This window comes from Passer domesticus, chromosome 6, assembly GCF_036417665.1.
Source record: "Passer domesticus isolate bPasDom1 chromosome 6, bPasDom1.hap1, whole genome shotgun sequence".
NCBI lineage: Eukaryota > Metazoa > Chordata > Aves > Passeriformes > Passeridae > Passer > Passer domesticus.
In genome coordinates this window covers 20,230,173-20,255,450 of record NC_087479.1, presented here as the reverse complement: position 1 = coordinate 20,255,450, position 25,278 = coordinate 20,230,173, and the positions used below count along the sequence as shown (strand labels likewise).

At 40.0% G+C, this 25,278-nt stretch overlaps 2 long non-coding RNA genes across 8 annotated transcripts; one reads left to right on the top strand and one right to left on the bottom strand.

Moving 5' to 3' along the window:
• Window positions 1-2,273: 2,273 nt before the first annotated feature.
• On the bottom strand, window positions 2,274-15,226 carry LOC135302776 (uncharacterized). 5 transcript variants are annotated; one of them, XR_010364336.1, is made up of 5 exons: window positions 15,036-15,069; window positions 12,832-13,952; window positions 11,503-11,561; window positions 3,196-3,351; window positions 2,274-2,531 (listed from the first exon to the last, which is right to left on the bottom strand). It is a non-coding gene; the product is annotated as an uncharacterized LOC135302776 (long non-coding RNA). The 5 variants fall into 5 exon arrangements; XR_010364337.1 differs by having other exon boundaries at window positions 12,960-13,952; XR_010364338.1 differs by lacking the exon at window positions 12,832-13,952 and having other exon boundaries at window positions 15,033-15,226.
• Window positions 15,143-24,958, top strand: LOC135302774 (uncharacterized). 3 transcript variants are annotated; one of them, XR_010364333.1, is made up of 5 exons: window positions 15,143-15,413; window positions 20,328-20,451; window positions 21,440-23,027; window positions 23,193-23,334; window positions 24,709-24,958. It is a non-coding gene; the product is annotated as an uncharacterized LOC135302774 (long non-coding RNA). The 3 variants fall into 3 exon arrangements; XR_010364332.1 differs by having other exon boundaries at window positions 21,440-23,063; XR_010364331.1 differs by lacking the exons at window positions 23,193-23,334; window positions 24,709-24,958 and having other exon boundaries at window positions 15,155-15,413; window positions 21,440-23,144.
• The last annotated feature ends 320 nt before the right edge of the window (window positions 24,959-25,278 follow it).

The window sequence follows — 25,278 nt, the reverse complement described above, 5'->3', positions numbered from 1 at the left end:
TTTGTGACATGACGACATAAGAATAAAATACAACTATAGAAAAGCTCCTTGAAATTAATTTGGTTCCATTTCAAAAGCATTGCTGATGCCCAGGAGGATGGGAGAGAAAGCTGGTATGTACAAACATGATAGGTTTGTGATAGGGGACAGCTTATAATGTCCAAAAGACATCCTGTATCAAGTGGTGGGAAGAGAAGTGCTTTCTGCTTTGTATGCATTTTTAAGGATAATAACCATCTGATGGGTAGAAAACTAGAGAAAACTTTACTTAGCGACTCTTTCCCTTTAGTATTTTCTCTTTATAACAAATCTTAAAGTTGAAATATTTGAAGTTAAATGAGTAGCATAAAATAGCTGGAAATTGTTTCAATTTGGTCGTAAGTGCTCAGTTAATTTCACAGTGGAATTATGGATCGTTTTCCAGTGCTTTTTATCACTAGCACACATTCCTATATTAAAAATGAGGAACAGAAGATTTTACCTTGCTATTCCGTTTGGTCCCTGAGTGCGGGATCATTGAGTATGAAGTCTGCCCAGACATAGAAGGGAGGAATGCCCTGCTCAAAGGATCACAGACACCAGAGGCTGCAAATAGTTTAGGGACAGGAGCACCTAAGTCCGGAGAACCTGAAGGTTTGTCCATGTACTAGTTCATTAATTTTGCTGCAGAGACAGTAGCAGCTTTCATTTACTGGTACAGGCTGGGCGCTGATCTGCTGGAAGGAAGCTGTGCAGAGAAGGATTGGAGGTCCTGGTGGATAACAAGTGGTCCATGAGCCAGCAGCGTGCCCGGGGGGGCCAGGAAGTCCAATGGTGTCCTGATGTGCGTTAGGAAGAGCATTGCCAGCAGGTCAAGGGAGGTGATCCTGCCCCTCTCCTCAGCCCTGCTGAGGCCACAGCTGCAGTGCTGTGTCCAGCTCTGGGCTCCTCAGTACCAGAGAGACTTGGAGCTCCTGACACAGGTCCAGTGGAGAGCAGCAAAGATAATTAAGGGCCTGGAGCATCTCTCACGAGGAAAGGCTGAGGAAGCTGGAACTGTTCAGCCTTGAGAACACATGACTGAGAAGGGACCTTATCAATGTCTGTCAGTATCTGACAGGAGGGTGTCAAGAAGAAGGATCCAGGCTTTGCTCAGTGGTGCCCAGCAACAGGACAAGAGGCAAGAGACAGAAACTGATGCACAGGAAGTTCCACCTGAAAATGAGAAAGAACTCTACTGTGCCAGTGACTGAGCACAGATTTGGCTGTGGAGTCTCCCACACTGGAGATATTCAAGAATGGTCTGAATGCAGTCCTGTACAATGTGCTTTAGGATGACCTTGCTTGAGCAGGGAGGTTGGACCAGATGACCCAACTGTGGTGTCTTCCAACTTTACCCATTCTGTGAATTCTGTTCAGTTGGAAATTCTTGGAAGAAGAGGTGATATTTCCAAGGTTTTTCTGTGCTTTAGATCCAGATCTGGATTTTGGATTGTTTGCTCTCTAAACACAAAGTTTAAGCTAATTTGAATTAAGTTGCTAAATATAGAACCTTGCTGAGAAATTCAGAAGAAGGCTGATTTAGTACAAGTGTGAATAGTAATACAAGGTCTGGATCTTGGTTAATGTCTGGTATTTTTAATCTAGCCAGTTTTTGTTTCCAAACCTATAAAGTTCCCAAGCAATGGACTGGACTCCCAACAATCACTGCTGTTTTGGGGTTTGTTCCATTGTCATGATTTCATTCCCATTAAGTAATGGTGTCTGTCCTTTCCAAACTTCCCAAGCATTTGCAGTTAAGAGGCAAGAGAATTCCTTGTATTTTTCTGGCACTGTGACTGGAAATACTTAAACATCCATCACACCCCCAGTGGAACAGAAGGGTAAAGTTATCTGTTGATTCATCTGCCTACCCTTCTTTCTGTGGGGGTCTTGTTAATATAAGCTACAATGGAGCAAATACAATTACCAAGAAAAGTAAATTTACTGTTTATTTTTTTTCCCCCTCTTTTGGGACCAGCAATCTTTTGCAGGAGGAGATACACATTTGACTTCAGTAAAGTTATTCTTTTCTTTTTTCTGTCTTCCTCTAGTTTCTGAAGTACCATGACATCATATTTTGGTTTTTTCTGTTCCAGTGGTGCATCTGCTTCCATTTTTCTTTCCCATGCTTTTATGATTCTTCCTGAAGTGTTGATGTGACATTTGCTCGGTTTCATGTAGGCATTTTAGCTGCTTCTAGTTAAAGACACAGGCAAGCAGAAAAAAAATACTAATAATAACAGCACTGTTAATCTTGTCATCATTGGTCTGTTTCTGCACCTCCCTCTTACTCAGGCCATTCTTACTGGCCTTTTTCTCAGTTTATCTATTGTTATCTGGTCAAGCAGGTAGATGCTGTGGTGTTCCTGAAGAGTTCATTGCCATTTTTTGAAAGTTTCCCATTTCTCTTGCCTACTGTAGTGTGGATTTTTGCCTGTCAGGTATCTCTCCTGTTAAAAGATGCCCTTCTGGGAGAGTCTGTGGATTTCAGTGACTACAGAATCACATTTCTGGGAGGAAAAAAGAAAAAAAATATTTTATCTCTGAGGTACCTAGAACCAAACTCACGCTGAATTAACCTGGACCCTGTAAACTGATGCAATTTATGGAACAAGTAATGGTAGGGACAAATCCTGACTATGCATATCAGTTTGCTGACTAATTTAATAGAAATTTGCCAAGTTAGATTGGACCCTACTCTTTGAAGTGCTTGACCCTCTGTCAGAGCAAGGATGTTCAAAATCTTTGTCATAGTCTTGATTTTATCTATAGTTTTCTTTGTATTATCTTAAGTACTGAGCCTGAGGAGGTCATCCCTTTGTCCATAGCAATGGAGAGTCGTACCCCCTGGTCTGTCACTTGTTAGTTTCCTAGAATCATAAAAGATTTTTCAGGGTAAGAGGTCACAGTAAATCAGTGTGTTCTTGTACTCAAAACAGGGTGATGAAGAGTGAATCAGTCTCTTGCTCTTTGAAATCTGTGGTCAATCACTGCCCATAACCTACCCAGAGAACTGTTTGTCTTGTTATAACCATGGCAGTAGATCCTGAGATACCTGGATCTAAACTTTGACCCATGGAGGAAGAATGCTTTGATTGCTATTGGCAGCTCTGTATGTGTGAGCTGAATCATGCCCTTTTGCAATAGCACTTTTTTATTTATGAAAGCACTGACCTCTTAAACTCTACCATGCCATCCTGGGACGTAGGCAGGGATTCGCTATCGAGATAGTCCCTGTTGCTGAGAATGGCAGCCCTCAGCTGCACTTCTCCCAGTTTCTGCTTTCACATTCTACAGTCTGCTGCCAAATGCAAACATGTTCCTCTGTGCCTGAGAGTTAATTGAAGCACACTCAGAAACATATAAAACACATTTAGACTCATAAAACATAAATAATAATACCATTTGGTGGTGACATGCTGTATTAATGGATAGATCAGTCGCATTTCCATGCCATTATCTCAAGTCCTGGCCTGAAACTCACTGGCTAAAGGCAACTGATGGGATACATTTTGTCTTAAAGCCACCTCAAAAGACTTTCTTGTCATCTTTTAAAATGGGCTCTCACTGAAGTGAGAGGACCTCTTTGTCTAACCAGGAATATCCTTTCTGCTTCCTCTTCAGAGCCAGACACAGAGAACTGTTTGCACCATCTGTATTAGGGTTGGACATTGCAGAGGAAAGAACTCAGCAGCACTTCCAATTTACATTTGACTTTTCTAAAGAGGGACAGATGGTCCTTTCTGGACCAGCCCTACCAAGAAAATATAGGGAAAGTAGAACCATTATACAGGTTCTAAGTTAGAATGGGCACTGCATTTCCAAGTTGATTAAACCAGTGGCACAAGGTAAGGCACTAATTTGTTAAATTGACTAAAACAAGCCATAGTTTGCCCTTTAGTTAAGTGCATTTGACTGTAAAACTAGACCAACCCAAAGAAGGGATACATCCATAAAGCTACATGTACCCTTTGAACAATGTGCACTTCTGAGTAATTTTGATAATAGTTCCCAGTTAGTGACTTAATTGCTGAATGTAAATTTCTTTCCCCTAGAAAATGTTTCTGTTCATGTGGGCCTTCAGATAATTCATATTACGATGTCAGTATCTATGCATGTGGCTTGATTTGTGGTCTGGTCACAGTCTTTGGTGCCTGTGACATCTGTCTTACTGATACTCAGCCCAAATTGCTTGGTCTTGTTTATTTATTATGTAGAAACTATATAGCAGTTATCCATCTATCTGGAGGTTACTTTGGAATTGGATTCTAAAATACAACCATTGGAATGGGGAATTTAGAATTCCTACTCTCACTCACCGCAGTGCCTCTGGTCATACACCTTCATGATAATCCTTCTTTCTAATAGTTTTTCCCACCAGGTGGCAGTACAACAACACTTAAAGAAATAGGGAGTGCAGAAAAGCTTGAAGGCTGGCACCTCAGCCCTGATGAAAATGCATCATTTATGGTAACTGCTTACTTAAACTACCATGTGCCTTGTTTAAACTGACTACATCTGTGTAAGTTCTCCCTACAAGGCTCCAGCTGTGAGATTTTAGTAATGTGTATGTCCTGCTTAAGTTGGTCTTCCAGAAATAAACATTTTAGCTGCTTGTTTGTAGTAATATTACCTTTATACAACAGGCAAGAATTTTTAACAATTAAGATGTTTCCCCAGTGTTCTCTAATTTGTAAAAGCAGTGCATGTAAAACAACATTCATAGTTCAGGAAAAGCTAGAACCTAATCTCCAAGAACAAAGAGAAAATGTAGTAATTAGGAGGCTAGACCCATATCAATGACCACAATGGCTCACTTCTGGATCTGTCTGGCAAGCCTTTGTGGTACATACCCAGTTGTCAACTCAGTGCAGTAGTATCTGAGGCACCTTGAAAACAGTCTTGTTCTGTTTCTGATGCTTTGATCTTTTGTGCTTAATTGATGCTGACAAGTGCTGGAGAATATTTAAGTGCACTGACCTCTTTTTCCTATTTAATTTTCTCATTTTAGTTTGAAACTGGCCCTATATAGGATATAAATAGTGAGGCTATTTACATGTTGTGTTCTGCTCCAGAGGGATCACCAGGCAATTTTCAACTTCATACACTTGGCATTACTAAAAAAAAGGCCAGTTCTGGCATAGATGTTAGGCTGCTTTGGCTGTGGTTATAAACAGAAATCTGGACTCTGTGAAAAAATGCCAGAGATTTTTTTTTTTGTGTTTCAAGAAAGGTTTTGTCTTCTTTCTTATAAAGCTTTTTTTCCAGGAACAGTTCTTGCTGGCTGCAAAGCATGTTGTATAGTACTGCCTACAGCTGCCTTAGAAGGATGAAAGGTTGGGGCAGCCCTGGGAGCAGTTGACACTGGGTCTGGGAGTCTAATTATGCCAAGCCTGATGATGAGACTCTTAAATCATCCCTTCTAGCTTTTTAATTAATGCAATCATGCATAAGACTGGCAGCAGAACCACTTATGGAGAGCATTTCCATCTAAGGCTGAAAATTAAAAGAAAAAAGATGGTGCTGAGCATGGGTAAACCAACCTTAACTTTCTCAAGCTCTTGGGATTGTGAGGATGTGGGTTGAGTGAGAAGTGATACTGAAGTGAGAATTAAAGTCGAAGTGTTAAAGTCTAAGAGTAATCTGCAAGAATGGGAGGTTGTCCTGCTTTTACTTCTTTCTTCTAATTTAATGAAATCATACTAAACATTTTTTGTAGTACTTACTTGGCAGATAAGTTTTGTCCTGCATTTTTTGTTAGTTATCCTACAGCCATGGAAAGGTGGAGTTAAATGCATGAGGTGCACTCCTTGACAACAAGAAAACCCAAGTTTTTTTAGCGTGGAGTACCCTAGACTGTGTTTATACCCTGCCATGGTATGTATATTGTACTCGTCCTGGCTGGGATGAAGTTATGTACTTGGCTTCATAGTAGCTCACAAGGAGCTTGTGCTTTGTGGCTAAAACAGTGTTGGTAACACTGGTGTTCTGACTACTGCTGCATGTTGCTTGCCCAGTCTCAGGGCTTCGCCCTGTGAATAGTCTAGCAGTGGGCAATAGATTGAGCGGGGACAAAGTTGGGAGTGATCTGAATTAACCAAATTAACCCAACCTGCCTTGATTGCAGGATTTGTGAAGCTAGGTTTCTCTTCAAATCTCAGGCAAATAGTTAGTTGATGTGAATTTTGTAGTTTCAGGATTAAACAGGCTCAGATTGCCCAAGCAAAACATGCTCCGAATCAAAATTGCTTTGTTCTCTCAGGAAAGCAGAGTGAAGTCACTACCTTTGCATGATAAACAAACTGCAGTTCTTTGGAAACTGGTTCCAGGCCTGTGGCCCTCTTGATGAATGTGATCAGTCTTGAGTTTGAATAAAAAAACTCAAGACATCAGTAAATTCTATGTAATTTAGTGTTTTGGAATATATTACACATGGCATCTGTGAAGCAAGACAGGTAATTACTTCCAAGGAGCTATCTGAAGCAGATCTGCCAGTGCCTGTAAATTATAACAGGTATTGCCCAGTCAACTGTGAATAGAGCTTTAGGCAAAATCCATCTTGGCTGTTAGGTCTGAAACCTGATTAATCTGCAAGCTAATCAGGATTTGGTGATGTTAAAACTGTGGGATCAGAGAAAGTGTCAGCTCCTCTGGTGGAAGTTCATTGGCTGTAAAATGTCACAAAAATTGTCCACCTCAGGCAAAACTGAATTCTTAAAATGTGTTGTGATTAGTGTGGAATGCCAGAATAATGAGAGGTTTATACAGGTGTTTTCCCACTTGCCAGGTTAGTTTTAATTGCCATATGTAAAAGCCAACTTGTATTAAAAGGAAAAAGCAACAAGCCAGATTCAGATGTGACATAAATAGTGTGTAATTTACACACAGCTACAGCAGGGTACATGCACAGCAGTCTTATGTGGGCCATGTGCTGGGGGGCACAATGGCCAGTCTGTAGGCTAGGGATTGTGCCGATAGCTTCAGCAGCCCAGTCCTGCCTTGTTCAGAGTTTGAAATAATCCAGTCTACAGCAATACACCTGAGTAGTGCATTTTCACTGGCAATTTGTCTTTAGCTCTGAATTCTCTCTTTCTACCTCCTCCTTCCAGCTAAAATTTTGCCTGTACAGTGAAGTCTAAGAGCTGAAAGACAGTGCTGGAGTCCCTTCATAATGGCTGTGGTCTAGCTGCGTCTAGGGACTGGTTTCATAGAAGGGATCTCTTTGTATTATTTCTGCTGACTAGCCTTTGGGATGGAGTAGGTGGAATATTCTTTCTCCCTTTAAAAAGCAGGCCTCCAATTTTTAGCTTTCACTTCAAAGCTTAATTTTCCAGAGTAGTGAAAATAATGCAAATGAAAGGGAAATCTTTGCTTGTGGTATAACTGGCAAACACATCAACATGAACAAGAGCTTATTTGTGTTGAGGGTGGCAGAGCACTGGCACAGGTTGCTCAGGGAGGTTGTGGAGTCTTCCTGCCTGGAGACATGCAAAATCCACCTGCAACAGTTGCTGTATAACCTGTTCTAGGTGACCCTGCCTTGGCAGGTTTGACTAGGTGATCACCAGAGGTCCCTTCCAATCCATTCCGTGATTGTGATTTCTGCTGTTTAATAGAGGGTCCTATATTCCCAGACACCTTTCCCAGTGTCTTTTAGAAAGATCTCTCACTTCTCTATAAGGGGATTAGCAAACAGTTTTGCTCCTGAATAATTTTAAGGAGGCCCAGAAAAACCTTTATGCTAGCAAATGAATGCTGTCTGCCAAAACAGAAATAACTCCTGTGTGCTTGAAAGCCTGAAGGAAAAGGCCACACTTCTTTCATTGCCACTTTCCTGACAAGTTTAAATATAGGCAAACCAGCAGTTAGTGATGTAATGTCAATGCTCTACCCTGTTTGTGAGCAGTTATTAGTTAATAACCACATAAAGTCATGCATGGAAACATACAGCATGCCAAATAATGTTGCCAACTATCAAAGCTGTAATAGATAACTTCCTACCCTAAACTGTCTCCTGTTGAAAACACATCATTACATTTTTATTCAACAGTGAAAATGTTTATACCCTACTGTCCAGTTTTGTACTATCACTCACAAATGTTGAAAATCATGGTAGCACATCATCAGAACAAAATATTTTGCTGATACTTTTCATAGTTTTTGATGTTTTTATTTTCCCCAGTTTAAATCTTGATGTAAGTGAAGTTAGGTCTCAACAGCAGCTTAGTACATCATCTTTCTTGTAGTAAAACAGTGAAATAATAGTTCAGTGATTCCCCTTCTAGCTCTGTAGACTTAATACAACCACAGGACAGATGATTTTATATCTTGTACACAAAAGCTGATCTTAGCTGACTATTTTGCTGGAAACCTTTATTCTTAGTGAGAAGAGAGGAAAATAGCAGCTTGAATGGTCAAAATTGAGTCAGCAGAAGTTGAGTGACTTTTAATATTGACGTAATTGGTCTTGAAATATTTAGAAGTCCCAAAGTATCTTGACAGTTGCTTTCCTGAGCAGGGCCAGATTGAGTACTGAGCAGTACAGACTGAGCATATTCTAGCTGCTGGCAGCAGGGACCTGAGTGGGAAAGAATGGAGGGAGGATTCACTGAGGATCCATTTCCTGTATTAATTAATGATGCTCCACTTTTTCAACCATAAGGGGAAATGAGCACTGAGTGTGTGCATGTGCAGTGTGTCCTAAAATTTATGGCTAGGAATCTTTCTGTAGCTGACACTGGCATCTATTTGTGACCCCTTGGTTTTATATTTCCTCACCTAAAGTTATTTAAGCAGAAAATTGTCTGTAAAGCAGCAGCTTGCTCCTTGCTCCAGGCATAAGAGGGAATGGAAAAGGAAACAGGTTGATGCTGGGTCAAAACTGATAGCTGGCGAGCCACTGCAAAGGTCACCTTTCCTGTGCCCTCCCTCTTTGCCTGTTTTAAATAATTGACTCTTGGGTTCTCACAGGATCTGTTGATATCTGGTTATAAGCAATGCCAAGGAAGAATTAGTAAATGTGTTGCTGAGGAAAAATGCGATAAAGAGCTCACTGTGTATCAGCAGGAGAAGTGGCATCACAGCCAGTTTTTGTGAGATCTACTGAGATTTGAGGGTGGACAGGAGGAGGAGGATGAAATTTTAGGAATAGGAGAACACTTTTCACAAGCTCTAAGCAGGTGTTAGTGCCAGAGACATGAGCAGAATGCCAAGAATCTCAACAAATATGTGCTGGCAATTTGTGCCACAGATAAAAAACCCTCATCATAAAGAAAATTATCCCACTTCCTGAGCAACAAAAGGAGATTTTATCCTCCTCCCCTGACTGCTTACAGAATGGCAGGTATGGGGCACTGTTTCCCAATATAATTAACAGAAAAGCCCTCTATGCTCACATAGTTTGAAAAGCTGAATTCTTTCTAGCAGGAAAACCTCATTTGGGTCGTCCCCAGCAGATGCTATTGTATGGGGTTGTTCCTTCCTGAGGTGCAGGACATTGTACTTGCTCTTGTTGAGCTTCATGAGTTGTCAGCCCATCCTTGATTAACCCACCAGCCTGTCAACCTGCCTCCTCTCCCAGCAAGTGGTGTGGCTGATCACACACCCTGCACTGTATCAGGGAAGCAGTGCCCACATCTTACTTGGCAAAATCTTATTGCTAAAATTACCTAGTTTCCTCTAGCCTGTATTAAAATAGTAGTAAATCCTACTCACAGTGAGAATCTTGTGATGAGGATGATGGTTAAACAGTAGAGAATATAAACCTTTTTTTTGGCTGAGGAGGGGAACAGGATTGGGAATTCTGGGATATTGGTATTACCAGAGGTATTTCTTAACTGGTGGAGCAATAAACAAGCCCATATCCTCATTATGCAGAAAAGCACTTAGAAGTTTGTCTCTTGACTTTGCCTTTAGTTTCAAGGACTGGCTGCCTGGATTCAAATGTGCACCTGAGCAGGCACCAGAGATACACCAGATACCTGCAGGCGTCCCTGGCACAGGAGTGCTGCCAGAGCTGCTGTCCCTGCTGCCAGCAACACTTCACGTCAGCGCAGGGCACTGTGGCTTCTTGGCTGCCAGGGCTGCAGTGCCAGCTTAGATTTTTTGCATTTCAGCAAATTTTGATGAGCACTTCTTTCGAACTTCCATTTAGCCTGACTCCTACTCTGCTTACATGAGTGAGTTCGTTTACTCACATCTGCAGTGGGGAGGGGACGCAATTTAAAATGGGAGCATTTTGAGTTGTGAGTATGTGTATATGGTACAAGTGGTGCTACACTTACCTAATAGGACAAGGCAGTGAAATAGGGCTAAGGTGATCTAATTTTGTCAGGAAAAAGGTAGATGGTGGAAATATGCCCTTTGTAACTTGTCTCATAACAAGAATTCCAGAGTCTTTCTGAAATGTGAGTAGGAGTAAAGCTTATCTTCTCTGTATGCAGAATTTCTGAGCTTCTACCACAGTAATGCCCAATCAGTACTGAATAATTTATTTGGATTCTTGTTTTTTGTGCTAGTGTGTGTATCATAGGCTTGTGAATGTCTTGGGAAGTGAAAAAGCATAAAGCTTTAGAAAACCTTCAGTTTGATCCCACATTAAATAAACATCTTCCCGCATAATTTGCAATATCAGGACAAACTTTTTTCTTGCATGTGAAAGTGAACACAGAGGTAACTATGAACATATTTGTGTTGGTGAGTATCAACAGTATGAAAAAAATTACACATTTGAGTAGTATGGGCTTTTTTAAACTCGCACTTTAAATAATTAGAGCTCTACTAAAGCAGATAGATAATATTTTGTTTTAATCTTTGGACTAATAATTGCTTTTTCAAGGAATTTGGCATACCTTTCTGAATAGAAATGCTTTTCTCTTTCAGTCACCTTCTAAACCGATTCTAAGGAGCAGATGCATTAATTTTTGTGTGGTTTTGCCTGAATTTCACAATGCTTTCCTGCTCTCCAGACATGTCCTTCTCTGCATATTGTCTGTTTCATTATTAGGTTTTTGAAGACCTTATAACCTTGAGGCAAAGTTATCCTATGCCTGATAAATAAAGCTGTCTTGTTTTGAAAAATATAAATACAAAGGAATCAAAAGACACCAAAAAAATGCTGGAGCCCCATTTCCCTCTCCCTTTTCCTCTCATGGGTCTCAAGGCCTGCAGATAGTTCCAGTCACAATTCACACAGTCATTTATCATTAAAGCAAGATGTAGGTATCTCTCATATCTTTACTAAGAGTATGAAATAATTGCTGGTAAATGCATGGGCATTTTATGTTAAAGTCTATCTACAGCAGGTTTTTCCTGTGAACGTTTCCTTTATGTGTTTGCATTGTGTTCTTGTCAAGTCTGTGTGTGTCAGTACAAGCCGAAAGGATGAATTAAAATTAATGGTTGCTGGAATTATGTTTTCCTTATTGTCAGTACTGGTGTCCTATGTGGACGAGCAACCCATCTTAGTTTGGCGTTTCTTACCTGTCAGGAACACAACTAGATCTGATGTTGCCTTGAAGGTTTTGATCTGTGGCCCTTCCCTAGTGGTGAGAAGAGATTGGTTATTATGTATGTATGCCAATTAGGAGAAAAAGGTGCTCACAGGCATTGTTCTTTGCCACTTTGCTTGAGAGATTTCTGGCTTTACTTTTGCTGTTACAAAGGTATAAGGAAGGATTAAAAATCAAAGAAGTTACTCCTGATGAACTGTAAGTAGAATTGTTTCTCTTGATTTTCTGTGATTTTCTGTGCTTGAGCTGTCACACCAGAAGTATTGTGAGATATGCATATGTAAGAGATACTGCCCTTATGGCTTCTTCCAGTTAGGAGGCATTTTACATAATGTAATTATATTTATGACTAAATGTCCTCAGCTAACTGCTGTGCCTTCCTTGTCTTTTAAATTGAGAACTTTCTGCTTTCAACAATATCCAGAAACAAAGAATGCATGAGAGATCATGCAAAAGCCTGTTTCTTTGCTGGGGACCCACTGTAATGTCTGGCTTTTGTTTTCTTGGAGTGAATGCATGGACAGACAGCAACTGCTTTTGCAGTCAAGCAGAGGGGAAGGTGCTGAACTGCTCAATCCCAAAACCCAACAGTGCTACATTGGCATGAACTGGGGAACTGCACAAAAGCTCAATATGAGCTGTAAACAAGTCAGGCCACTTCTCTACTCAATTCTATCTTTTCCGTGAGAGTCCTTGGTTCCCAAGTGGTTTTTCAGCTCCTGCTCAAATTTGTGTTCCAAACCTCACCCTGGTCTTCCTGTGTTCTGTCTGGTTTACAGTCTGGTCTGTGTCTTTGCTTTGTCCTTTTGGACTGTTCTATGCAAATTAGCTGGAATAAACTGGCATTTATTATTTGTATTTTTCTAGTGTTTCGAAATGGTGCCTTCCTGGCTTTGTCTGTTTCCTGTCCATAGCTCTATAGTCCTGTGCCCCAGAAACTTGATTTTCCTAGAGCTGATAACATACCTCAAGATATCTAAAAATAAATGATCATACCAGTCCATAAAACTTGTCAGGCCTTGTCTGAGTTTATTTGGTCTTTGTAGCTTAACTTTAGTTTTATGTATAAAATTACTTAAACTGTATCTAATTCTGGAATGAGATGATTGACTGGCCTGTCCCAACTCTGATAGCATAATTTTTCAGTGGCAAGGTGGCTTTTGCTTATTCTATTGTTTTGAGCTTGTTTTTAAGCTATATTATTACCTGATTTACTTTAGGTTTTACTTCACTTTTATGTCACTTATTTACTTGTTTGTTTATTTCCCAGAAATATATGTCCCATTTTATTGTATCATACCTTGTATACAGAAGGAATCGTGGCTAATGCTAAGAACCATTAGGAGAGGAACCTATTTACAAAGTGGAGGACAAAGTACACAAGAGTACTCATAGAATGGATACAAGACCTGAGAAGAAAAAACTCACCATCAACATCATTCTTCTGGCTGACAACTTACTGCACCAAAAGGATGAGAACTTGACATTGGAATACTTCATTTTAGGCATTTGTTATATTGGTGATAATCCGCAGTAGGAATGGGATAATTTTAATTGAAGTATTTCTTACTTTTACATTAGTTTGCTGGACCATTAATTAAACTAATAATGTAGTATTTTTTTATTTGATTTTCACACAATTTGTGTCATTCTGATTGACCTTAAAAAAATGGTATGTAGAAGCTCTCACTTGTCTATTGGAGTCTTACTCTGGTTTACCAACTTGATCTTAGTGCTATAAGTATAATGTAAATATCCTTGAGCAGAGCCAACATCAATTGTGAATAAACTGGTGGTTGTTTGGGGCAAGACTGTGAGTGGTGGTAAAAGCGTGATGGTGACCAAGCAAGAAAACTCAGTCTCTTAATATTGGCCATGTCTGTGTTCGGCCTTCACTGGTCAGGGATATTAACTAAACAGATGGAGGAACATAGGAACCATTCTGTAAGTGGTCCTAAGTGACAGGAATGAATATATTCTGCCTAGTCCCTAAAATAAATGACAACAGCTATGCTGCCCACATCTTGGTTTGGTCAAGCATCTGACCCCATCCCTGTTGGGAAGAGAGACCTTGCAAATATTGGGCCCAGCAGGCAGGATGGTGATGCCTTTAGAGGGTGCCTGAAGACTTTCCATGCTCCCTGACTTCTGCTTCTTCCTGCTCGGCAGCTCTGCACTTTGTGTGTCACAAAGCAGGTGTTTTGAGGGTTAGCAGGAACACACTGGGGGCAGAAGCAGATGGCATCCTGCTAGGCTGACATTTGTCTTTGGGAAAGAAGCAGTAATTTTGCTGCAGAGCATCCTTATTGCTGTGCATATAGAATACAGCAAGATATTGCATTGGAATGGAGTGGAGACCTTGAAGCAGAATATGGCTGACACTATCCTATCCAGCATATTTCCATGGAGAGCTGGAGAACCCTATTAAAAAATGAAATATATAAGGAACTCTTAGTTTCTTATATTCTGTCACAGTTTTTAGACAGAGTTGGAAGTTAACTGAAACATCTGACCAATGCTTACTCCCTGCATCAGTGGCCTCAGTAATATTGCATGTGAGAGCAAGAATACAGAGACCGTAGAGACAAAATGCTACTGGAATCCCTACTAGAGATTAGAGGAGTCTCTAATTCAAACAATTCAGAAGTCTAAAGCTGGTACCTGGAAGCTTCTGACTTATATAAAGTCTTTTGTCTCTTTGAGCAAAAAGGAACTTTTTTAGTTTAAGGGATAGAGCAGTTTCCTTCACCTCCTGCTTTGACTAGCTATGTGCTGTTGCTGTAGCAGCTTAGCAAGTAATGCATCCTTCAAAAAAAAGTGGCTTCAATAAAGTTCTCAGTGAAGAAAATTTCTGTTGTGGAAGAAGATAGTAAGATTTATGAAACTACACCTGAAAAATTTCAACAGAATCCTGATGCTCATGGCAAGTATAATAATTTTAACCCTTTAGATTCAGGGCCAAAAATACGTTTTGTAGGTTGTTGTTATTGTTTTTTGCCTTTTTTTTCTTTTTTTCAAGATAGTTCTATTTAGCACATGGCTGTAAGAAGGCTTTACTAAAGGAAAGATATCATAGCGCAACCTCTGAGCTTGTACGCCGAGAGGTCTCCTCTCTGTGTCCACTCTCTTAAAGTCACATCAAGGAACTAGAACTATTTTAGTTAGGTCATATTTCTGATGGGATATTTTTAACAAGCCTCTTTCATCATCATATCACAAAACAGCTGGGAGCTTAAGATGAGGTTCAGTGTCTTTTCATTAATGCTTTCTTCCTCTGCAAGATCTTGGAACTAATAACTGTGACTAAAATGAATCTGCCCTCCAGCAAGGAATGCTGAACACAGAGCCATTCATTCTCACTTAATTCCTTGTGGGAAGGTTGAGACTTAACTAACATGCTGCTACAAAAGGATAAATTTGCTGAGATTGTGAAACAGTAATGGGTGACCCTGAGCTGCGCTGAGTGGCTGGGTCATGGGCTAGGTTCTAGATGCAGCTTACCACCTTGCCACTGTGGTTGAATTAGCAGTAATAAAAGGGCTACAAAGAAACACAATTCTGCTCTGGTTGTCATGGTGGAATGTAGGGTGAGGTAACAGAGCACATTGTGATGTCATATCTGAAATGTATTTTCTAAGTGGATGAGTAGCATTTTCTATTCAAACATGTTCTAATGCTTGCTCATTCACTCTCTAACTCTGACATACCAGTCAGAGTTACAGCCACAGTCTGTGCCTGGTGTTATGGAGGTGGGGGAAAGCGATGCTTGTTCCAGTTGGCCAAGAGTCTGAGTTCTCACAGCTGAAGGATTAAGGCTAGTAGAGATCTCAGCTGCAGAAAGCTGGCCCACCTTGTGCCAGAGAAATGCTAGAGAACAATCAGGTGAGACAAACCAATCAAAAAGCTGCATAATTAATGATGAAAAATGTGGAGAGCTGTCATTCTGAAGATTCTCATAAAAGTGGGTAGTGAGATCCACTTTTTGTCCCATTGAAATTAGAAATTTCCTGAGCTTGTTTCTGGAATTTGTGAGCTAGCTTAAGTTTCACACCTTTGAAATTTAGTGTGACTTCATTCTGAGAACCAGAGCAGCTGAAGAGTACATTGTATCTTTATGATTGTGAATGAACAGCACAAAATGAAGAAGTAGTAGAGCCACAATACTTTGGGAATCAGGCCTGTCAGAAGTGCTTGCAAATAATTAAAGGTCCTCTATACAGTACTTGAATTGAAGGGCTGAGTGTCCAGTGATGATTGTGATCTGACAGAGTTCAGAATCACATGGATGTGAAACAAGAAGTGGCTATCAGCTGTCCTGCCAACAGTACCATCATAAGCAAGTAACTTCTCTGTTCTAGACCTCAGTTTATCACATTTGTGTATTCCACATCTGTTTCATTTAATTACAGGGGTCTGAACCTTTTTATTTCCTTTGATGTCCTGTGGGATGCAGGATATTAATGGTGCTTCCAGTTCTGAATGTTTTCATTCACAATTTTAGTAGACTGGTAGCAACTGAGAGAATAATTTTCTTCTGGAGATTTGGTCTGTATCCTTTACTTTTCTAGCATAATGTATCAAAGTGTTCCACAGTCTGAAAAATACCACACTATTTTTCAGGGGAGCAAAACAATGCATTGAGAAAGCAGTAATTGGCAAGGCACCTTCAACTATGTATAGCAGACCTTGGAGCAGTTCCCTCCTGCACAAGCATTTCTAATTAATGCTTTCTGAATTGTATGATGTACTAATGGACAAGAGCAAATTTCTGAATCAAATACTGCTTACTTTGGGCAAAGTTTGGCGATAGATAAGAGTCCTGGTCTGACAGTCTTACCAGATAGAATGTGTTTTTGAAACAACCAAAATATCTTCTGCTAAGCCTGTCACATGCAATTGTGATCTTGTCAGACCTTGTGTTATGACTGGCAGTAGAGCCAGAATCTCATCTTGTCATCGAGGGCTCTCTTTAAAATATTGCTGCACAGATATTCCTTCCCAGATATAATTTGCAATATAGTTGAGCATTTGAAGAGGAAAGAAGGATGAAACTTGCCTCAGTCATGAGCTATCTTCCAGATTTCTAGTGGTACTAGGGAAAGCTAAATTACACATCTGTTCCTGCAAGTAAACAAATCTCTCACTTCAGTACACATCTTCCCATCTCTCTATTTTCTAAGTAGGACCTGTATATATTAAAATATGGCATTAAGCAACTTTCATAAGGAGTTTTATGCATTCTGAAATGGGACCTACCTTGACTCTACTGAAAGTCAGTGGGAACTGAACTTACTTGAATTTAATCAAATTGACTACTGTATCAGTAGTCTTTGAGGTGAACAATAATGATTCACATTTAGCAGATAAAACCTTGGAAGCCACAGATGTAATGTGACTTCTTGTGTACTTCTACATGTTTTTAAAGCTTTTCATAACTCAGTGTACTGGATAGTTGGGCTATCCAAGAAAACAGGGAAATGAAATAACATGTCTAATAGTATGTGGCGTGGAGTTTGATGCTTCTCACTATAAATAAGTCTTGGCACCCACTGCCCTAATCACTGTTGATTGTAGAGCATATTTGGTGGATACAGAGTTAGGGTATTTCTTTCTTATGTTCCATGGTACACTGCTTTCAATTATGGCTCATCAGTCTCAACACAGAGTGATGCTGGTACATGACAGCTTGGGCTCAAGAGCACATTCCTGGAGACTGGGAGTGGAGAGTGGCTGAGATGTCTTTGTGGAGTAAAGTCAGTTTAAAGCACAGAAGTGCATGTGACCTCTGGCTGGTGCATAGGAAAGCATCAGGACATCTGTGTATTCCAAATCCTAGAGCTAGCATAATGCCAAATTAATCCTATCAGGCTTCATTAGTTGCAGCTCTGGGCTGTTCTTCAGTGCTGTTAGGGGAAACCAAGATGATACTAAAAACAGTCTGAATATGTTTATGGTGCTGTGCCTTAATTTATTATCCATCTGGACCTGAACTTACTTGGTATCTATGACACAATTGTATAATCCATGCAAAAAAATAGATTCAGATGACTGTCACTTAACAGGTCAGGTGGAAGACCCTACTCTGTCTTTTGCTGTCCACAGAACATTTCTGCCTTCTAGAGGACAGTTAGAAGTTTTTTAGGTCTGACACCACTGCCACAGGACCATTCAGAACAGCTTAATTTGGGTCAGTTCCAGTGAGTGCTCTACATTCCTGAAAGGCAAGGCTATTGCAGATTTCAAATTGACTTAGATAAGCAAGTCACTTAACTTGTTTCTCCTGTTGAGTTCTCCTGAGGGCATAGCAATCACAGATCAAATCAAGGTCTAGGTCCATTCCATTCTCTCTTCTATCTCGAAGTCCCTGAGTGGCTCAGGGGATGTTACTGTACCCTGTTGCCGGCACATAAGAGGTAATGTGTTCTTCCTATACCTTCCTTTCAGACTGACCCTGATTTCTAGCTACTGGCTTTTCAGTCATCTTCATCAAATACTGAAACTGTTCCTGCAGTGTACATAACAACCCTGCTGAAATGTTACCAACAGTCCATAGTGTGCCAGGCCTCTGATATGCTTAGTGCAGTGTTCCCTGCCTGCAAAACAGGGAGAAAATTTGCTTAAGTGGGTATGGAGTACACTGGGAAGGGAAGCAAAAAAAACCAAACGAACAAACAACCCTAAACAAACCAGTAGGAAGAGGGAGGAAAAAATGCAATCTACAGCTCACAAAAAGCTGATTCCCTCAAGGTATATTGAAGTCTGCAGAGCAGTTATGTTTCTTTGTGACTCCTGGCAACCTGCAATGTATCCTCTAATAGCCTTGGGTGAGATTGAAGTTTTGGTGATTGTGTTCATAATGTTGGCTCTCATCTTCTTTTCCCCAAACCTTTCAGCACCTCCCCAGATCAGAGCTTCTCTGTCACTAGATGGGGGAATGAGTAGCCTCACAGCTTTGAAGGAAATGCTTAATAGAAATTGATAGATACAGCCCAAGAAGCTCCCTTTCCATTATTCTTGCTGGGAGTAGTTTTAAGCATTGAAGAAATCATGCTGTTGGCAGAAGTACTTTGTGCCTGAGATTCTCATGTTTGCCAGGTTTGACAGGCAATGGAATGGAGGGATATTGAGTAAGGTTGTTTGTATGGGGAGTTCAGAAATTAAATGAATTTGATTTCTAATGAAAGTTCAGAAAATACTAAGGTTGGGAGTCTCTCCTTTACCCATAGATACAGCAGATAAATGAGTGTCCTATTACTTAAGTATCCACCCTTGAGGCAGCTATCTTGCATGCACTGTGTTTTCTGTGAAGGAAAACAGAAAATATTTGTCTGAGAGAGAAGGAAATTGCTCAGGCAAGAGATAATTTTTACTCTTTTATTCCAGTATTCTCTCTCATATACAGATAACCCTGTCTTAGTGGTGGAGAGATTGAAAGGTGCAGGAGAGGCACCAGGAGTCCTTCCCAAGGGGACATGTGTATCTTAGAGAAACATGTCTGGGGACAGATTCTGAAATGGACAGTCAACATGGCTCAGGTAGTCTGTCTCTGCAACACACCTTGGACCATGTCAGCCTCCCAAACTGGTCATTCACAACTATCCTCACACTTTTCCTGCCATGATGAATGCAGGATTTAATACAATTCTTCATCAAGCAACCTACTCAGAAACACTTCTGTTGTTCCCAGAATGGCAATGGAGTCTAGCGTGTGTTAGCAAGATTTCATAAGACCTAAGTAAATATCAAAGTGAAGGGTCACAGTGTGAATGTTGATGTGGGAAAAAGCTTCATCTTCAGGTTTGAACATTGCTTGGTCAGGCATAAAAGTACACATTTGCCTCACAGAAAATGAATAATTTCATTTACCTCACAGAAAGTGAACGATTTCTAATAGTTGTTAATAGTGCTGAGGTGGTCAGAAATTTTAGGAAAAAGAAAAAGGTCTCTCCAAAAGAATTCTCTCAGCTGCATAGGTAAGTAGGAGTTCAGACTCACTTGTCAGCTGGGTAAATACAACACATATATGGGTGGGTAGAAACAAATGGTTCTCTTACTTTTTGCACTGTAACTTTTGTATTTTAAAATGGTGTGGAATAGTGTGTTTGTATTTTGCAAGTAGATTAATTTTATTTTTAGCTTGGTTAAGTTTGGTTTCAGAGGTGTCCTCTGGTTATTGTGATTGGGTTAGCTGGGACAAGAGTTTGGTCTTGTCAAACTCTTGCAATGTCAGACTCTTGCATACAAAGTAACACCCAAGGATTACCTGTAGTTTATCTTTTGTCTAGGCAGGTTTAGGGGTTGATAACACGAATGTCAGTGAGGAAGAAAGTTCTTCTGATGAGTGTATGCAATTCAATGGTTTCAGAATATGGTATTATGCCCTGTAAACACCCAGTTCCTTCAACATTTTGTTGAGTTCTTAACATCTGCAGCCTCCAATGAAAATAAAATCTGCCTTGTGGCTACATGATGTATGAAGAATGATTTCCTGTTGCTGGTTTTCAATTTTCACTTTTCACAGTTTCATTGCACATCTTCCTGTTATGGTATTATGCAACAGAAAACAGAAACTCCCTATCTCTCTTTACTGCTATGGTTCTTTATTTGATGTACTTTTATCTTGTCTCATCTTTGTAGCCCCTTTCTAAAGCAAAAAGTTGAAGCCATTTCAGTGTTTCTTTCTGTGATCTTTTCAAATCTCTTAAAATTTTTTATTACCCTTCCCTGAACCTTTACCTGTGTGATCTTATTCTTTGAGGTAGGAATAATAGAAAAAAACCCTTCCTTCTGTTACAGATCACAGAATATTCTGAGTTGGAAGGGATCTGCAAGGATCATCAAGTCCAACTCCTGAGGGAATGGCCTGTATGGAAATCAAACCTGTGACCTCCTCAGCATTATTAGCACTATGCTCTAACCAGTTGGGTTAATCATCTTAGAGTTAATAGTCAGAGGACCTATACAGCAACTGATTCATATTTGAGATCATAGTGACATTTTTACTGGGCTGTTTGTTTTTAATATTTACCTGAAACCTCCCAGAATCATATTTGGATCTTTAATGTTCATGTTGCATCAGTAACTCATAGTTATGCTGAGATTAAATAGAGATAAATAATTCTTCCTCCTTATTGGGCCTGAATTACTGATGTTACTAAAAAATTCAGTCCTGAGGCTGATCTTTGAGTAAATTTGATTTTCACTTCCATGGGACTTCCACTACCCTTTCAGGAAGATGTATTTCCCATTAGACATCTGCCTGCTTTGCTGAAGCTAATTTTTGCTTTCTTCAGCTCATCTTCTATTTTCCCTTGTCTCTGCATGTGGTCCAGAAATCATAATGAGTATTGCATTTAGGGAATTTGAACATCAGCAAGCTAGAAGACTCTCCAAATATCCTTACAAACTTTCTGCCTCCTTCTTTTTTTAATGCAACATAATTTATAAAGTACACCAGAATCTCTTGCTGAAGTGACAGAAGTTGCCATTCTGTTAACAAAGAGACTGAACGTTAGAAAGCTCTGGTGATATCAGTCTGTTTAAGGAAAGCTTGGAGCATGACAACCACTTACTGAGTCTTTCATATTAATAAAGCCATACACAAGTTCTGGGCAGGGACAAACGTTATCAATAAAATAAGAGCTGCTTATTGAATCTCATGGATGTTGCAGTGGAAATAGCTTGAGGAAATTTCTCTTAGGCTCAAATAACCTATGCATATTGAATAAGGCAGGATTAGGCTTCTGCTCCTTCTGTCATCAGATACGTTGGATTTTCTATAATATCTTGCACACTGGCAACTGGGAAACTGACTTTTTTCTCTTTTTTTCTAAGTGTCTTAGAAAGGCAAGCAACAAGCATATATTTTTTCACTTCCCCCCTCCCCTCCCCCCTTTCTTTCTTTTTAGTTAATTTGGAGGAAACTCTTTTGAAACTGCCCTTCTTCACGCACAGAGGATGATATATCAGGATTACAATATATATTAAACATCCTGCAGTGAGAGTTCTGCTTGTAACAAATACAAGTGAATGCCATTGTGTTTTTTTTTCCTTGCAGTTTTCATGAGCTAGTAAAGAGGAATTTGGCTGTAAAATACTCCCTATCCCTTAAGGAAACAAATCCTGAAAGTTTCTGGAACTGTTTTTAAATGTCAGGTTTTGAAAAAACCCATAAACAAACCACTTATCTTTACGTCTTTAGTATAAATTTACTGGCTTGATTTACTGTATTTGTTTCCTGTGAAAAATTCCCTAGGCATATATGCTCCCATGGCCTGATTTGGGAATTTTTAAACACAGTTTTGATGTGTACAGAGGGAGCAGATACCAAGGCAGGCTTTGGTTGTTATGCTGAACAAGAATAAGTGATCATAATCAGCTCTCAGTGAGACCTTTATATGATGGTAGGACTGTGTTTAAACAAATTAAGATGAAATGAGTCTGTCTGATATTACAGTACATGTAAATTGCTAATTGGAGATATGTCACAGGAGCTGCCTCTTTGGTGAAGATTTGGGTTAGGGCTTGTTTTGTCTGTATGTCATGTTAAATTCCTGTGGTGTTGATGGATCTGATACTTTCTGCATTGCAACAGAGTTGCAGGGTTGATTGGAGTACAGTTGATTAGCCTGAAGTTGAAGTGTGGCTGTGGCTGAATTTGGATATTCCCAGTGAGAGTTGTATATACAATTACTGGCTGGTATGTTACTGAGCTTAAAAATTGTCTTCCAGCCTTCCCTGTGTTTCTGATTCCAGTGATAAGATTCCAGCCTGCAGGGTTACTAACCCAACAGAAAGCAGATTATCTTGTGGCTTTACTTCCAGTCCTGTAAAACACCCACACTCCAAAAACAAAATAATAGGAACTAGGAGCCATAATAGCTAGACAGGAAATCATTGCTTTAAAATTATTCTCAGAGACTTCTTTTGCAGTTTTGTCTGTATCACAATGAAGCTTTGGTTTCAGCTCTATTTCAAGCTAGTTTACTAAGGAGCTCGAAATGGCTCTGGTAACATGGACCTTTTATATGCAGAAATGAGTTTGGGTATGGACATGAATCATGGGAGAAGGGTCTGACACAAGCCGAGCTGTGCTGAATAGATATTCAGGACTGGTCTAGTGAAAGGTGTCCCTGCCCAGGGCAGGGGGGCTGGAACTAGATGATGTTTAAGGTCCCTTCCATCCCTGGCCATTCTATGATTCTATGATGATTCTATGGTTCTTGGATTCTGTCATGGTTCTATGAGTCTATGATACTACACCAACAATCTGGATGCAGATGTGAGATGTGACTAATGTGAAGGGCTGAGGAAGGACTGGAGCTTGGGTACTGCAGGTCACAGGCAGACACTTCAAAAACTGGTGCATGAAAATCTTCTGTAATGCTCACCTGAGTTCATCTTGTGCCCACAAACAGTCCCTCACTTTCTGAAGAACTGTGATATTGAATGCATTTCAAACAGGAAAGAGGTCAACAGAAAAGGAAATTGCTTGTGGTACAGTAACTTCTTTAGTGGAAATGTGATCCTTTGGTACTGAAGCATTTTTAAAAAGCCTTTGGCTGTTACACTAAAAATGAACTTTGTGACATAATAGCAAACAGATGGAAGGAATATTCTGGAATTTTGTTTATTTTCTTTTCTTGCTGTTGGTGGTGTTAGTCTTCTCCGTTAGGCATTTCTTGTGGGTGCCTCCTTGCTCTCCCCTGCTGCCAGTATGCTGCCTGATATTCAAAACATGACACAGAACATTCAGAGAGAGAAAAACCTTCAACTGAAGCTGCTTATTAATACAAAGAGAAAGGTAAAACACTGAATTTCTTTAAATAATACAGTGGAAAATACAGAAAGGAAGGAAAACAGCAGCCCTCTCTGTTCAAACCAGAAATTACTGGTGTACATTAGCCTATAGTGCAAAGAAACTTATTTCATTAGTCCTTACTAAAGTCCACAACTCAGTTAAATTTATATATGTATGTAGCTTGAGAACTGTTCCAGATAATTCAGACATGAACCCTCTTCTCTGATGCAGTATCAATACTCTGTGGCAGTACATTTTTCCATTAGTTTGGTAGGTAAAGCATACAGGGCTAAATTTAGCTTTAGTTTATATAAAATGTAACCAGAGAAATTTGCTGGATTTAATCTGGTTCTGTGCAGAGTGGGCTCCATCAAGTTCAGAACTTTCTGCTTGTGCTTTTTCTGCCCAGCACTCCTGCTTACAGGATTTTCCTCTGGGAGGTGTGGGAGCACATAACCAGTGGTACTTCCTGTGCAGGTTTGACTGGTGCATGACAGGGAGAGGCATTAATGGTGTAGCTCTGCAGTGACATACCACAGGAAAGTAACAGTTTGGTTTGCAGTCACTGTTGCTGCTATGGCTAAAATTCATGATCTGTAGCTGGAATCAGATGTAGCTTGGTACCTTCAGCAGTATTTCTGACTTCAGTGACTTCACATTTACATATGTAACCCTGCAAAGAAGTACTGAGGAAGATGTGATTATCCATTCATGTAGGATGATTGAGAAACAAAGGAGGGAGTTATAAGACATGGGAAAAATATTGGCAAAAACATGCAATAAAAACACAAGGGTGTTACGAAGTCTAAGAGCTGGCTGGCACTTATCCATGTCTGTGCAATACTTGCAAGCATGGGACATCATTTTTCATAGGGAGTTTTGGAGTATAATCCATCATCATTCAAAACAAACCAGCCATTCTCTGAAAGCTGTTTAGGTCATGAGATGTCACCACACCTGACCATAAAATCCATCATGTTGGTGAAACCAATGGCCAGTGCCTGGCATTGTGAAACACTGTGAGGCAGAAGCTGTATTTATCTTTGTTAGAATTGGCAGATCACCCCTGTAGATTAGCCCACACTGGCATACCAGCTCTATGTATTCCCATCTATCAGGGTGATCTCCTTTAGAGCAAGCCAGCTACTACTCTAGCTTGAGGACTTCTGGGTTTGTTGGCAGATTTGGAATACTGAACATATATAAGAAGAAATACACCCTTTGAAATGCTAAACAGCTCTTTATTCCTAGCAATTTTGTTTGGTTACTAAGGTTGTTCACTCCTCCCATCGTTCATATTTATTTCTTTCTTTGAGCCTGCAAGGGTATTTTGCACTGAATGTTTTCATCCAGACAGCTTTGCTTCTGTTTATGCAGCACAACATACAGCAATGCACTTTACACCACATCTTCAAGATCCCGAGAAGCCTAAATACCAAGTTCAGTCTCTGTAACTCACTGACTCATCAGTCTTTTGGGCTCACCAAACTTCAAATTAAAGCCATTGGTTGTATGCAGAGGATACTTCTCCATCAGCACCATGGTAACGTCACATCTATTGAAGTGCATGTCAGACCAGAGCTGATTTAATGTAGCAGGCTGATAAGGACATTTTTCTTTGCTACAGAGAGGAAATTAATAAATAAACGTTCCTTTTATATGCTGAAAATTGGCTCTCACTTATGAGTGTTTCTGAGTGTCTGACATTTTATCAGGCAAAAGATGGAACTTTGTTTCTCTTTGTTTTTCTTTGTGCCTCTCATACTATTACATAATTATGAAAGAATGCCCAACAGTGGCCAACAGTGAATGCTGAAGCACTGTTTTAGCAGGTCAAACTTGTAATGATACTTCCTCAGGGAATACTCCCAAGAATTCATGGGCTTAAAGTCTTTATATTTCATAGCCTCTGACAGAATTTTCTTCCATTAATCCTTCCAATTACTT